Raw genomic sequence first — 16,416 nt, forward strand, 5'->3', positions numbered from 1 at the left:
TTAGATTCTAGCGATAATCGCGCTTAGTGCAAGTTTTTTTATCGCTTCGCCTGCCTTGCAAATTGGCGATAGCTGTGTTAGCGACTGCTTTCAGTCACTAACAGGTTGGGTACGCCCACTTTGCATGTCATTAGCGATAAATATCGTTGACATGCAAAGCGGGCCCCAAACCTGTAGCTATCGCCTACAAGCTGTCGCTAACTGCTGTAAGCAACAGCTTGCTAATAGGGCGATAAAAATATTGCCGCTTTAGCGGGAAAAAGTCCCGCTAAATCGGCGATATTACCCTTGCTAATATGCCCCACTGGGTTTTCAGAACTCACTTTATGCTCTTGAGGTGCATAAACCAGGCGCTCGGATTTGCACTGCTCCAGCAAAGCCCATCAAGTTAGGGCTATGGTATGGGATTTTCATTGCATAAGAGGGTGGCTATGCATCGCTCCTCAAAAATGCAACAATTTTATATCTAAGGACTTGTATAAACACCTGCTTCTATATAATACATATTAATTCTGGGGGCGTAATTTATGGGCTTTAATGGCGCAAAGAGCCTGTTTTATGTGTCTGCTGGGTGTAAAGTGAATTAATTTAAACCGACATTTCAATGAGTTGTTTTATTTTCAGATAACACAGGTTGGAAATAGTGAGCAAGGCTTACCTTTTTCTGTTTCTGCTTTGTTTTGCCCGAAAATAAAGAACTGACTCCCAGAGTAAGCTCTGGTAAATTCAGGTTTTGTTTATGTAATTAATAATAAGCTGTTTTTTAGGGTCGAGACTGGGAGTGCATGCGTTTGCGCATGCGTTTCGCTGCGAGACGCTTAAGTATTCAGTTAAGGGCTTAGAGCCCCTTGGGACTTACCATTTGTTCTCTTCAAGTCACTATTCTTTACTGGCTCTGTAATAGGCCAGTATGGTGAAACGTCACTTCTGACGCTTGCTGTGCAGCAGGGACTAAGCACAGATTAATTCAAGTTTAACCCGTGCTGCTTCTGACGTAATTGAGGTACTATCTGATGCACCCTTCCACTTCCCCTCCCTTCTGCACAGTCCATGGCATTTGCATGCGTTTTAGATAGCTTTCCCCACATTCCTTTTAACCAGTTCTATTGTAACTCCTTGATGTTATCATGAAATGGAGAAAGAAAGCAAGCCAGCACTACCTTCTGTGCAAAAAACAAGCATGTAAAATGCAATAGGTCTCGCCTTTGATAAAGTTAAAGCCATTTGCTTTGCTAATGGTATTGTATAGCAAAGCAAATGGCTTTAACTTAATAAAAAGCAAGACCGTTTGCATTGTTAATGCTTGTTTGAACAAGGCTTCACAAAATCAGGACAGGCCAGACATAAAAGTAAGCCGAAAGGCTTGATTCATACTTTTATGCTGGTCTGCCCCAGATTTCCTTCTCAAAATCTGGTCACCCTAGATATGGCTGGAGTGGGGTCGGACAAAGGCATTGTATATATCAGGTCTGGCTGCAATGCAGAAAATGCAAGTAAACAGCCATTCACAAATGTTGTTCACCACATTAAGACACACAGTATTAGATTTCTCAATACAGGGGAAAATGTGCCAAAACACTATTATTTTACATATAAAATTCACATAGGATATAAATAACTAAATGTGACAACCAACATGATGATTGTTTACTTTTCGGATGTAAAATAGCCCCTCCCGCATTCCAATGAAAGAACTTCCTGGGAGGTGAAATGATGCACCAAAAGGCATTGGATCAGAGTGTATCTTCTGGGTGGAGACAAATCCCACGCCATGTATATTTTAAAGAACAAGTAACAATATGTCAAAAGATAGCTTGCTGTCAAGCTGACTAAAAAGGAAGCTAAACCCGCTGCTTACACTGCCCAGTATTAGAAGAAATTGTCACTACGATTGCTTGGGGTCACGGGCAACCTCTACCTATGGCTACCAGACTATTTGACCAGGTTTATCTTACCCTGGAGGTGCCAGCCAATGCCACCGATTCAGGGCAAAACAAACAAACTGGGAGGAAGACGACTACTTCAAAGAGCCCTGTGTTTACTTTTCGCCTCATTACACAGGCAAGTAGCAAACGCCAGCATTCCTGGGGAAGCCCCTGGTACAATAATGGTTATCCTGAAGGGAAAGGAAGCTGGATAGGGCAGTTAAGCTAGGGCGGGAGCGGCCATCGGCTTACATGCCGGGCAAGAATTAGGGTGACCAACCGTCCGTAAATTTCACGGACAGTCCGTAAATTGGACCTCACGTCCGTTGTCCGTTAGGAACCTTTTAACGGACGCATTTTGTCCGTAATTTTAGGCATTGCAGGGAACAGAGTTGTTCCCCTGCAAAAGGCCTCAGCTCCCTGATGGGGCAGTCTCGCACTCCTCTGAGCACGAGAGCAACCCCACCCCATCCATTGTCATTCTGTGTGCGGCTGATTGCCACATAGAGAATGACAATGAGTCAGTCTGGGCTGGCACAGCATGTGGTGGCCTCCTCCAGCCTTGGGCCAGAGCAGGGCATTCTGTCACACGGAAGGGCAAAAACGCCCATGCTTCTGCTAGTTGAGAATCCAGTTAACTAAAGGAAGGCTGTGAAATAAGTTCACAAGAAAAGGATTATAGTTATAGTATAGCATCCATGGTTGTTGCATTTTTATTTTATGGAACTAAGAACCATTAACAAAGCCAATAGTTCTGGCTTGTTGTAGGTGTAACGTTACTTGTTCCAATTGTAACGTTACTTGTTGTATTATATATTTGGATACAATGACAGAAGCAACAAAAATACCAGTCGGGCGGCACATTATATTATGCACTGATTTTTTGTTTATGTGTTTTAAGCCACGCATTTTATTACAATAAACACCCTTTTGGAGAGACCCCCTAGTTTTTACATCCTACTTAAAGCTCTGGAAACAACACCATGTCACAGTCGCTCCATGTCAAGGCACTGTGCATCATGCATGACTCATGCCTTTCACTTTTTCAGATTGCCTACGTGCAGGGGCATAGTGAACCCTGCCCCACACCACCCCTTTCTTTAGGAACTACAGCAAGGGTGGAGTTCTTGATGGGTCTCATAATTAATGTGAAAAGGTGAGTGAGTAAGTAAGTGAATGGATGGGTAGATGGATGGCTGGATAGATGTGTGAAATTATGGATGGATGGATGAGTGAAAGGGTGGATGACGGGTGAGAGAATGGGTGTATGGATGAGTGAAATGATGGATGGATTGATGCACTGATAAGTGAAAGGGTGGATTGATGAATTGATAAGTGAAAGGGTGAATGGATGGATGGATGAGTGAAAGGGTGGATGTAACGCTGGATGAGTGAGTGAAAGGGCAGTTAGATGGACAAAAGGATGGATAGATGAGTGAAGGAGTGAAAGGGTGGATGGATGCGAGAAAGGATGGATGGATGAGTGAAAGGATGGATGAATGATAGGTTCAATCAATGGATTCATGACTGGATGAGTAGATGGTTGGGGGGGTGGATGAAAGGATGGATGGGTAAGTGAAAGGGGCATTGAAAGAGAAAGGGGGATGGGTAAATGGATGACTGAACGGGTGAATGGGTGGAAGGATGAGTCACTGGATGGATGAATGAGTAAGTGAAAGGATGGCTGGGTAGGTAAATGGCTAGATAGATGGGTGGAAGAGTGGATGGATGAGTGCACGGATGGATAGGGTGAAAGGATGGATGGATGATGGATGAGTAAAAGGGTGGATTGAGGGATGGATGAGTGAAATGATGGATAGTAGGATACGTTATGAATAGGTTTGTAAATGGTTGAATGTGGGCATGGATGGGCACACAGATGGAAGGATAGAATGAATGGTGAAAGACTGAATGATGGATGAAAGTATTATTACACATTGTGAGCCCCATTATCTTAAGCAACATTTCCTTTACATTGACTTTCACATTTATATGAGTGATTGTCTCTATATAATATGTGTGTGTTGTAACGCACTCCAACACTCTGCCCCACATACTTGGAATGAGTAGCACTATAAAGGAAATTAAATACACATGAGAGAGGGTCTATGTGAAGATGAGGGGTGCCATTGGAGGGTGGTATCACGGCCAGACTGGCGGGATCGGGCATCAGGTGTTTTCTCTGGGAGCTTGAAAGGTGGGGGCGGTTTTGTTACTACAAAAAGACCTGCACATTTGCTTAATGCTGCACACATACTGACAAACCATGAAGTGCATGATTGTCTCAACCTAATATAAACTTATTTTCACTTGTACTTTAGTAGTTGTCTATTTACTTACTTATATACTATAGCCCAACCTTCTCTGATGTGTCTGTATAACTTACGTTTTGACCTGAATTTTGACCTCCTGTCCTGAATTTTCGTCCTGAATTTTGACCCTTTGTTGTGAATTTTTACACTCACTGTCCTGAATTTGCACCCATGTCAGTTGGTCACCCTAGCAAGAATGCGCTCCATTCACAGATATTCCTCTGAAAGTGCCCCATTGTTCTCTGAAGGCTGTTTTGCTCTGAGTTCACCAAGAATGTTGTTGTTGTTTCCGCCCTTATAGTGTGGAAGCTTTCATTTTATCTTGTTTTACTTGGTTTAGCAGTTTGCATTCGCCATGATAAACAAAGTGACAGTTCAATGGGGCTGAAAAATGACAATGTCGCTCACTCCTGCCCCTCAGCACTAAGTCATTCTTCCAGACGTCTAACTCCTAAAAGTACATGCAGGAAGAGGTAACTCCAGGCCAAGAGAATAGGGAGCCAAACAGCTTTTACAACATGTTCAAAAATCAGATGGAATAAACAGCCACATCTGAATGCACCAGGTTGTCAAGTCCTACGTGTTCCCCGATGCTAAATATATTAAGGTGTTGCTTTCGCGACTTGTGTGCTGCTCTCGGCGCCCCAAAACACACAAGATGATGGACGGAATGTTGCACAACGGCAAAACACTCACCCCCAGTCACAGATCTGGATTTATTCCATTGGTATTTTACTCACCAAGCCACCCCAGTTCAGACATGGCCATATGCAAATCAGTCTTAACCCTGTGCCTCATGGGAACAGTCCAGCCCGAACTGCCAAGCCATGTCTGCCCTGGACCGGAATAAAGCATCTTAGGACCGGTTTCTGGCTATCAGCCATCTTCAGCCAGGATAGCTTGACTCCAGTGGCTTAGTGAGCAAGGGACCCACGTCTGGGCATACCCTTCCCACAGAGGGTGAACAGAAGCCCTGTTTTAGCTCCTCCAACCACTGGGGTCGTCTTCGGGTACCGCTGCAGTCCAGGCCCCGGCGCCCCGTCCGTAGCCGCTAGGGCGCTCTGGCTCACTTCTCGGCCGGCGGTGCTTCGTCGTCTTGCACTGCGGCCCGGTCCCTCGGACACGGTCAGTCGGCCATCTGGGATCACCCGCTGCCTGCTGCAGCTCCACTACCGTCGGGAGAAGTGCTTCCGCAACCACATTCAGCATGTCCCTGTGGCCGAACAGCCCCTGCTGACGTCCCGCTGCCAGTCACTCCCTAAGGGCGCCTCCATTTGGGCTGGCTCGGGCCAACGCTCGAACCAGGGTGACTCTGAGGTGTCCACAGCTGGGGCATGCACCCGTCAATTAGTTATTGGGTCTGGTTCCCTTGTCCAGACTAGCATCTCTCGATGCAAAACTCAGGCTGAAGTGGGAACATATGAGAAAGTCACGTCAATATTCACCAACAATGCAAAAAAACCAAGTAAAAGGCACGAGCGGATGGGGGAGAAAAGAAAAACAGACACGAGAGTGGAGCTTGAGCATGGCACGCCCAAGGCAAAGAGCAGCGGAAGGGGAGCCTTGCACCGCCCGCTGCACTCCTCCACCACGCCAATTCCAACTCACGGAATACAGTCACGAAGGGAACCACGCAACACCCGCCCCCCTCCCCCACCGCGCAGCCACAAGTCCTCCAGGCAAATAAGTAAATAAATAAATGGAGCGTGGTGTGCCTGAAGTAGGCGCCGCCCTCCGAAATACAGTAAAATACAAGGCACATATCGTTTTGACTGCCCTTCAACAAAAAGCTATTGGCATTGTGTGGAAAACATAGTGCGTCCCAGCTAATTAGGGAGAGAGTGCCACGCCGCAGGTAAAAGATCGAATCCCGGTGGGCGTGGCCAAAAAGAGGCAAGGCGGCAACAAGGAGGGACTAAGAAGCCTCATTTACAATGAAAAGCCTACGTTTTGCATACTACAGGACGCAAACCAATTAGAAAGATGGGCAGGGCTTCAACTCCGCCTCTGAAAGGTTTGGAATCTGTATTGATTCCAAGAAGCTCTCGATGCCGAGAGCAGCGCATGTGCTGCTTTCGACAGCCAAGACCTAAAAACATACTATATACTTGGTTTCCAACGCGGCACTCGTGCTTTAGCTGTAAACATCTCAAGCTAAAGCGCGGGTGCCTCGATTGCTTCAAAAGTAAAGACCTAGAAGTAAAAGGGTTTTTACATTTCTTTACTGTTAAAGTAATCGAGGCACCCACGCTTTAGCTTAAGATGTTAACAGCTAAAGCATGAGTGCCGCGATTGTTGGCAAATGCTTGTTTTAAATTGGGCAGTGCTTGTTTTCAAAGTGAAAGTGTGCAGCGCTGTCTTGGCTTCCCGCTTATCTGTCTATCTCTGGATTGCCCACTGTGGTTTATGCTCTAGTGAATTTCCTTTTAGGATACTTTTTGAACTTCACCCCGTCACTGGTATTGTGCGTGGGGCAGGTTGGTGGAGAAGAAACTTCTAAAGTCCTTTATGTAAAATTGATTTCACTTTAACCCTATCCATGCTTATGACGAGCCTAGCTCGTCATGAGGCACAGTAGAGCTGTGCTCATGACGAGCTGGGCTCGTCTTAACAGCCGCAGCACTCCCCCGCGTGGCGGGCGTTCTATTGGAGTGGGCGGAGTCATGACGAGTCCAGCTGGGCAGCATGATGAGCTGGACTCGTCATGAGCACCATCGCGCCGTGCGCGGCCCCTCCCCCCCGCACTGTGGGGAAACTACCCCTGCTGCGAAGGGGTTATGTTTTATAGCGTGAGCCAGGCCTGAATGCAATAGACAGTCACCCGGTAGGAGTGAATCGTCCATGTGAGACGTACAAACAGGCAGCTGCGCAAGATTGTTTTTTCCACTTATGCTTCGTAGAATACATCTAAAAGCAGGAGGAACAAACTAATTAGGGTGGCAAGGACATAATTTCTCATCTCTGTTAAAGGAGCGCTCCTTCTTGTTTTGGGCAATTATCATTCTAACTTTCACCCGTTAAGGTATTCCTATTAGTACATAGTGAAACTAAGTTTTTTGCTGATAAGTTTGTTCAACATCCAGTGAACAGACCTCCCATTTTTCCAAAATGGACAAAAGCTGTACCACGTAGAAGTGCATTCTCTGTAGAGCACAGCATGTGGCTCACATTAAGTGCAGCCCGAGGCAACAGCCTACAATGTAGACTCTTCGTGCATATTTTTCTAGAGTTATTTTTGTTGAACACTTTTTTGTGCCATTTTTACTGAGAACCTCCCCATTTCAAAATAATAGCTTGAATAGAAGCTTTACCAGGCTCTGCAGTCAAGACAGGGTGCTTTTCAAATTATGTCATTTACTAGCATTAATGCCGGCCATACTCAATAATTTGTTTTTGTTGTGCCCACGTAGTGCATGTGTTCATCTCTGTCTGGCGCACACTTCCTTCTTACAAGTTTCCTTAAATTACCCCCTTTCCAAATAAGTTCATCCTACACCGCTGATAACGGTTTTAAGGTATGTTTGGGATTTAAGTGGACTGCAGGCATACCTATGTGCTTTACAAAATAAACCTGTAGCTGCAGACTTGGTGTGTGTTTATGACTTCCTTCATTACCATTACACTTTTCCAAATAATCTTTTATGAAAATCGTGATTTAAGGGAAAGCATTGCCGTAATAACTTGTGATGAAATATGTGGAGGTGATTGAAGTACTCTTCAAAATGGAATCCAAAATATTATTCGGAAATATCGGAACAATAGCTTTTTCAAGTTAACATACTCACTTTTTGTTGTGTATCTAATCCAGTTATGTAGACACCGTGCAAGCGAAATGAAAATAGTCTAATTTTACAATTTTGAAGGTGTAGGCTGGATCACTGGAATTATGTGGCAGTGTTGACCTAAATTATGTGGCAAAATGAGTGGAATTATGTAATGTGACGAGAGTGTTACCTCATTATTTTGACATTCTTACTCATTCCAGACAAACGTTTCACCTAATTATTACCACTGTGACACCTGAATACAAAAATAAACAACAGAAAGGCGACCAGTAGAGAATTGCAAAGGGCTTTCTATTGTGCGGCAGCATGCTTTGCTACATTTTTTGTGATTATCTCATCTGTTTGAGCTAGACACAATTATTTTACTGTAAATTGCAAATTATTAAGCACATCAAGCAAAGGCAGCTTCCTGGACGTTTTGCGAGCGGAAACTTCGGCTCGATCCACCTGCCCAACGCGGGCATCGTACTGGCTCAGTCGGAATTGCATGGGACGAGGCGTATGGCACGATTCGGACCCGGAAACGATTCGGTCAGCGATTTTGCGTTTCTCGCATCGTACTTCTCGCTCGTACATCTGTACAAGTCAGGCGGAGAACACGCGTACAGCTCATACTTTTTACGGCTGGATCGCGTTCGGGGACCTTCCGAGCGAGATTGGAATCGGGCCCAATGTGTTTAGAGGAGTTCTGACAACTTTTGGGCCTGATGCCACTCCACCTGCTGCACCACTCAAACCATGGCCCTAATACATGCAAGATAACTGCATTTGTCACTGCCTGTTTATTGCTAAAATATTGCAATATTTGGTTTTTAGAGGGGTTCCTAAAGCTTAGGTCCCTGGTGTCACTGCACCTGCTGCACCATTGAAATCATGACTATAGTGCCTGCAAGGTAATTGCACTGGTGACTGCTTATTTAGTAGTTAAATATAGCAATATATTGTGTTTAGAGGAGTTCTGACAACTTTTGTCCCTTGTGCCACTGCACCTGCAGCACCATTAAAATCATGACCCTAGTGCCTGCTAGATAACTGCACTTGTGATTGCCTTTGTAGTAGTAACATTCAGCAATATTCTGTGATTAGTGGGGTCCCTAGAATTTCTGGTCCTGGTGCCACTGCACCTGCTGCACCATTGAAATCAAGACCCTTACGGGAACTGACTTGAGCCCCCTTTTAAGATATATTAATTACAGGAGATTTCACAAGCACAACGCAATCACTGTCCAAACGTAACCTAGAATTGGGTTAAATGAATTTTGTGTATGCTTGAGGGGCAAAAAACTGGCTCTTGGCTCTGCCCTGCGTTAGAATAGCTCACTATGATAACAGCCCTGTTCTCTCCCCCTACCCCTATAGTCTGTACCACTGATGAGCACCATTAAATATCTGTTACAAAAATCTCAAACTCATTTCAGAACGTAAAATTTTGTTTTCAATTAGAAACTTAGTCCAAAGGTTTTGAAATTCAACATTTTTCTCCAAATTTCCCATTCATGTTCTGGCTCTATGAGGAACTAGAAACAACGGAGGCAGCCATGTGCAAACTACTCTCCACGCCAGATTTGAAAAGCCACATGCTAGCCGAAAAAAGTCAAGGATGTAATTCTGTCACAGTTTCTTGGCTTTAGTACTCTCCTTCGTGCATACAAACCATTCAAAATTCAAATTTTGAACACAACTTGAAGTTGGACAATTGCTCTGTCCAAAGTCAGATGGCCATCCAGACATGTATTCGTTCCTTCTATGATCATGGTACATTTTTTGATCTGGTTTGATAACATCATGTCATCAGAGAGTGGATTTTGTGCCACTTCTTACAGCCACTGATGTCTGTTGAGGCCAAAGCATTTCTAGGATGGTTATGTGTAAAGAAGTGTAGCAGACACGAGAGTTGGTTTCCCAAAAGCGATGTTTATTCTTAAGCGAAGAGAGCCGTCCCAGCTGGCAGGTTTAAGTACAGATGATAACTGCCTTGCAGGGAATGCACACAGAGTAACATTCTCAGTGACACGTGATGATTCCAATGATGTAATGTAACATGTCACCACACCTCCCCCTTTTAATGATAATAATAATAAACAGCAAAACAAAAATGCAGAACAGAAAAAGGAAAAAACTGAATATAAAGAAATAAAGAACTAAACATAATCTCGTAATTTACTTGGTCTGATAGACACTCTGGTACTCTTCATGACCCTATCCCCTTCTGAAACATTGTTGAAAATTACATTTCTTGGAGAAACACAAGGATCTTTAGCAACTTGAGAAGTACACCACCAGTTTCCATTAGACAATTTCACAGCATGTCTTCGAGTATCTACTACTTGCTGAGAATCTAAGAATTTTGAAAGACCTTTTTTCACTGAAATGGGATTTTGTACCTTAACCCAGTCTCCTATTTGGATACAGTGGAAATCTTTTTTTTACAGGTCTACGATTTCTAAAGCTAGTTTCAGAAGATTTTTTGTTTGCAGATTCCCACATGTCTCTCATGTCACCACCTTGATGGAAGCTTTTCACCATCCAAAAAGGGTAAATTTGAGAACAAGCTTTTCTCCCCCTCATAAGCTCAAATGGGGAATAAATGGAGGCAACATGAGGAGATGTACGATACGACCAAACAAGATCTGTAATCGCCTGAAAAACACAATTCTTGGATTTGAAAGCTGCTTGAACACACTCTACAACAACTCTGTTAAATCTCTCCATTTTACCATTGCTCCGTGGGTGATAAAGTGGTGTTCTAGTATGCTTGATACCACATGTCTTAAGAAAATAATTCATTTCGTGCGAAACAAATTGAACCCCATTATCTGTTAAAATTTCTTCAGGATACCCTTCTCTAAGAAAAATTCTGTTTAAACAATCAATAACACTCTTTGAATTTGGAACACTGATAGGTTCAACTTCTACCCATCTTGACAAATGACCAATGAGGACCAGAAAGTATTTTGAGTTGTTAGGAAAAACATGAAAAGGACCCAGAAAATCCATACCCAACTTTTGCCAGGCCCTGCCAGGAGTGGATATCTGCGAATCGACAACACCCTCTAAAACTAGCACCTTGTCACTGGCATTGCAACGTGGACATTGTTTGGCAAGTTCATCCACTTGAGAATCCATTTTACGCCACCAAAAATCAGACCTCACCTTTCTTTTGGTAATAGTGGCACCAAGATGGCCTGAATGAGAAGCGAAAATGATACATTCTCTGTAGCACGACGGAGGGACTAATTTGTCACCCCTTACAATTATTCCATTCTCCATTGAAAGTTCATTACTAATCTTCCAAAACACTTGGAGATCAGGAGAGAGACATTTCTCTTTCGGCCATCCTTTTTTAATATGTAAAGAAACTTCTTTAAGTACAACGTCATTATTAAGTTCCCTAATCCAATCCCCTTCCATGAAGGAAAGAGACTCTTGACATATATTCGCCACAAAACATTCCTCCACTTCAGTCTCCCAATCTTGTTCATCATTGTCAGAAATAGGCAGTCTAAAGAGACAATCTGCCCTGCTGTTTCTCCCCCCTGAAATATATTCCGCACTGAAAGTGTAGTCAAGTAATTTTGTGGACAATCTTGCTAAGCGAGCAGTTGTGCGCTTAACATTTTTTCCTTTCTAAATATCAACTAATGGTCGATGGTCAGTTTTGAGAATAAACGACCTGCCCCATAAGTACGGTTTGAGTTTTTCTACACTCCAGGTACAAGCTAGAAGTTCCTTTTCTATGACGGAATACTTCCGTTCAACGGGACGAAGAGTTCGAGAAGCAAACCCTACCGTGTACTCCTTCCCTTCAGAATATTGTGAAAGAACTGCCCCAAGTCCATACTCACAAGCATCGACTGTGACGATTGTTTGTCTTCCTTCAACGAACGCTTGTAAGGCTGGAGCTAACAGTATGTGTTCTTTGATTGTTTGAAAACCCTTCTTATATTCGTCGGACCAATTAAAAATAGCTCCTTACTTCAGCAAAGACCTAAAGCATTTGGTGGTTTTTGCAAAATCTTTAATAAATTTAGCATAAAATTCGCACAAACCAAGGAAAGCAGGTGCCTCAATATTGCTTTTGACTAATCCAGGTCTACGTTTAATACCTGTTTCAGAAATAATATGTCCCAAGTACTCTATCTCTTTAGCCTTGAAAATACATTTTTTTGCAGTGTAAGACCTCTATTTTCTAGTATCTTAAAAACAGTTTTTGTAAATATAAGAATGTCATCTTGAAAGACAACTACATTAGGATTTTGTTCAAACATTTCTGACATGAGTCTTTGGAAGACTGCTGCCGCCAATGCCAGCCCGAAAGGGAGACGACAAAACTGAAAAACACCATCCGGGGTGGCAAAGGCAGTAAGATGTTTGGAATGAGGGTGTAATTCAACTTGGTGATAGGCAGCTTTAAGATCAAGCTTAGTGAACCACGCCGATGACCCTACTTTGGCAATAAGATCTTCAATGCGTGGTAAAGGAAACCCATCAACCCAAATGGCTTCATTAAGACTGCGCAAGTCAACACACATTCTGAGATCACCTGACTTTTTCCTGGCCAGAACAATGGGGAAAGCCAGAGAGTGGATTCAACTTTTTCAATAATTCCCTGATTGCATAGTGTTTGTAAATGTTTTGAAAGATCACTTCTGATACTTAAGGGGACATTATGTAACTTGTGTTTGATGGGAATAACATGATCTTTAACTTTGATAAAATGTTGGAAATCGGTGATCATTCCAAGGCGGTCCTCAAATACTCTACTAAACTTACGTTCCCAATCGTTGCTAACATGAGTAATAGACATAGAATCAGTTACAGAGGTTATAGGAAAATCTTGTGTAGGTTGTCTATCAATGAAGACAGGATTAGCTGACCCAGGTTTAATAGTCAAACCAATTTCGGCTTGATGCAGAAGACCAAGAACATTAATTCCTCGTCTGGCTACATACACTTTCTCTTTAATGATTACCCCTAGGACATTAATGCTGGCCCAAAAATATCCAAGTAATTCAATTCTACTTCCTTCAAAAGCCACTGTAAGAACATCTGGGGGCAATAAACTTTTAGTTGACCAAAATTTAGTGTACTTGTCTTGTGACACAATAGTGATGCGGGCACCTGTGTTTACGAGGAATTGAACGTGATCATTTTCAATAATCACATCAATTTCAGGATCAGATATATGTTGAATATTACTTTTTTCATCACAGTTTTTACAACAACAACATATTCTTGATGAAAGACATCCTCGTGTGAAAAATCACCTTCAATGTTGGAATTATCATTATCATTAACCACACATCTTACATTTTCCTCTTACATTTCCTCTTCTACCTCTCATGCAAATTTTGGCAAAGTGTCCCATTTTGCCACATTGACCACATTGCTGATTAATGGCCGGACAATTCTAAAAAGAAGATACATGAAATGATGAACCGCATCTGTAACAAAACATCTTCAAATCATATTGTCTGCTTTGTGTAGAAAATCTGCCACCTCTAGAAATATTTGGTCTTCTGAAATTGCTACGTGGGACAAAAGAAGGTTTAGCAGCAGGTAAATTAGAAAAAGCACCAGAAACAGTAGTATTGGATAAAGTTGTCTCGAGTTGTTTTACATCTTCCATCGAAGTTTCAATGCTTTTGGCAATATCAATCGCTTTATCCAATGTGGGATCTTTGCATGTAAGTAATTTCATTTGAATCTTTTTGCAATAGCATCATGCAACAAGCTGATCCCTAATAAGTTGTGATGTAAAGTTATCAAAATCACAATTTGAAGCCAACATTTTTAAAGCAGTAATGAATGAATCAATACTTTTATCACATTTTTGAGTTCTTGTGAAAAATGTATACCTCTGTACCACTAAATTTTTGTCTTGGTAAAATATTTCTCTAATTTTGCCAAAGCTATCTCAAATTCATCTGGATCTTCACCATCAGGTGGATCATATGGGGGTAAATGGTCAAAAACATTTTGTCCTTCAACTCCCAGATGATAATACATAGGATTCTTTTTTCTTTCTGGTCTATACCTTTGACCATCTATTGCACCTAAATACGCCATAAATGATCTAACCCATAATTTCCACTCTAATGGAGGATCACCAGGTACTTGTAGGAACGGTGCAGGTGGAGTAACACTTTGCATGTTGAGATGTGAAAATGTTCACTTCTAATTGCCTGTTGCTTGAAGATCCTGTGTGTGTATCACAGCAGAAACACACTGAAGAAATAGTAAAAAGAAAATGTAAAATGAAATCAGAAATGAGAAAATAAATGCTGAAATGTATTCTGCCTCCTTCTTTTGTATATTTTCCTAGTTGTTTAATGTAATCCAAAGAATGACCACTAGATGGCAGAGTAGATTTAAATAAGCTGTAGCATTCCTCAAAGATAATTCGTCTTAAAATGGAGTTTATAAGGCCTTTGAAAACATTGCCCGTGTAGAATTGTTGCTGTGCACATGAGCTTGAAAATATGAAGCTTTTATTATTGCTCCATGAACGTAGAATGTTTTGCTTGGCTATGTGACATCAGCGTGGAAATATGAAGCTTTTATTATTGCTTAATGAACGTAGAATGTTTCATTTGGCTTTGTGGTCTAAGAAAGGTGACGTTCCATCTAGAAGAAAGACGAGTGAAGAATTGCTTTTTTTTATGGCATGCACGTCATGACGTGTGGAGCTCCTTTGTGGTCAATCGTCGCGTAGTAACGAGATGATGCAGTTGTGCGCGCACCCTTGAAAAAAAAACAAGGCTTCCCAGTGCAGCGCGAGGACACAGAAACCGGTAAGCCAGCGCTGAACTAAATAAAAATGAAACAGCTCTTGAATTGTATTCCTAACTCTGAACTAAATAAAAATTGAACAACTCTTGAATTGTATTGCCGGAAATGACACAAAGTAAACAATTAAAACGGTGTTGGGCACGGCTCTCAGAACGTTTTCGTACAGCGCTTTAAGTACATGCAGATTAACAAGGAAACGCTGATCTACGCGGTAGAATAAACAAATTAAAAAAGGTGAACGAGGCACCAGAGTTCAAGGAAAAATAAATGAAAAAATACTTGTGATGGCAGTTATAAGACGAGTCCTTCTTAGTGGTAAAAGTAAATGTTCATCATTGAAAATTTGTTCATCGAAGGTTCGTTTAATCCCATCCTCGTCGCCACTGTAAAGAAGTGTAGCAGACACGAGAGTTGGTTTCCCAAAAGCGATGTTTATTCTTAAGCGAAGAGAGCCGTCCCAGCTGGCAGGTTTAAGTACAGATGATAACTGCCTTGCAGGGAATGCACACAGAGTAACATTCTCAGTGACACGTGATGATTCCAATGATGTAATGTAACATGTCATCACATTATGTTAACCTATTTGTTTTCCATTGGATTTCATTAATAGGGTTGTAAGAAGTCATCTTGTTAGCCAGTGCATGTTTTCTGAGTTATTTACATGGCATTCTGTATTTCAGGAAATGCAGCTGCTTTTATGCATTAGCCTATCATAAAAGCACAATGCCTAAGCATCTTTGCACAATCATTTGTGAAATCTAGTGTTAGCCAAAAACCTTTTAGTTTTGCTAAAATGATATACATATGTAATATACTCACTAGTATTCAGATCAAACATCAAGTAAAAAAAATTAAGTAGCAAAAATGTAAAGTTTTAAATATCGTGACTGAGAAATATTGTGTGCAAAAATATAGTTGACAAAAATATTTTTTCTTCAAGTTTCTTTATGGGTTTAAATAGTATTTTAATTGTGCTTTTTTATATTGTTTGTTTAATTGATGTTAATGTTTTTAATTATGGTTAGTCATTTTAAGTTATTATATTTTTAATTAAATGGTAAAATAGTAATGTATGGTTTTGTAGTGGGTTTTGAGGTTTATATGGGTACAGGGTGGGAAATTAATAAAGTTTAATTCCTTTATAATTATTTCTAATTCATATGAATTATTTGACTTTTACATATGTAATTTGCATGAATATTTTTTATTTTATATTTAAGTGTGGGTTGTTGGGTTTGTAAGGGTATAGGGTGGGAACTAAATTAAATAATAATTGATTCATTGTTGAATATATAATATTTATCTAATTTATACCTAAATATGCAAATTAGGTAATTTGTATAATTTTTTCATGTACATTTTAGGTGCGGGTTGTTGGGTTTATACGGGCATACAGTGAGAAGTTAGGTAATAATCGATAAATTATTAATTATTGATACACTATGAATTAATTAATTGTTAATTAATTATGTACATTGTGTAATTATTTTAATTTACGTTTTAGGTGTGAGTTGGGTTTTTAAGTTGATAGGTAGAATGTTGATTAAATAATAATTGATTATTTATAAATTATTTATTTATTATTAATTATTTAAATGCTAA

General features: G+C 41.2%; 1 protein-coding gene across 3 annotated transcripts in view; it reads left to right on the forward strand.

Annotated features, from left to right (window-relative positions):
- The window catches only part of LOC144781938 (cytochrome P450 2G1-like), an 878,243-nt gene that overhangs the window by 644 nt on the left and 861,183 nt on the right, over positions 1-16,416 (forward strand). The window lies entirely within an intron of this gene.

This window comes from Lissotriton helveticus, chromosome 9 (genome assembly GCF_964261635.1).
Source record: "Lissotriton helveticus chromosome 9, aLisHel1.1, whole genome shotgun sequence".
NCBI lineage: Eukaryota > Metazoa > Chordata > Amphibia > Caudata > Salamandridae > Lissotriton > Lissotriton helveticus.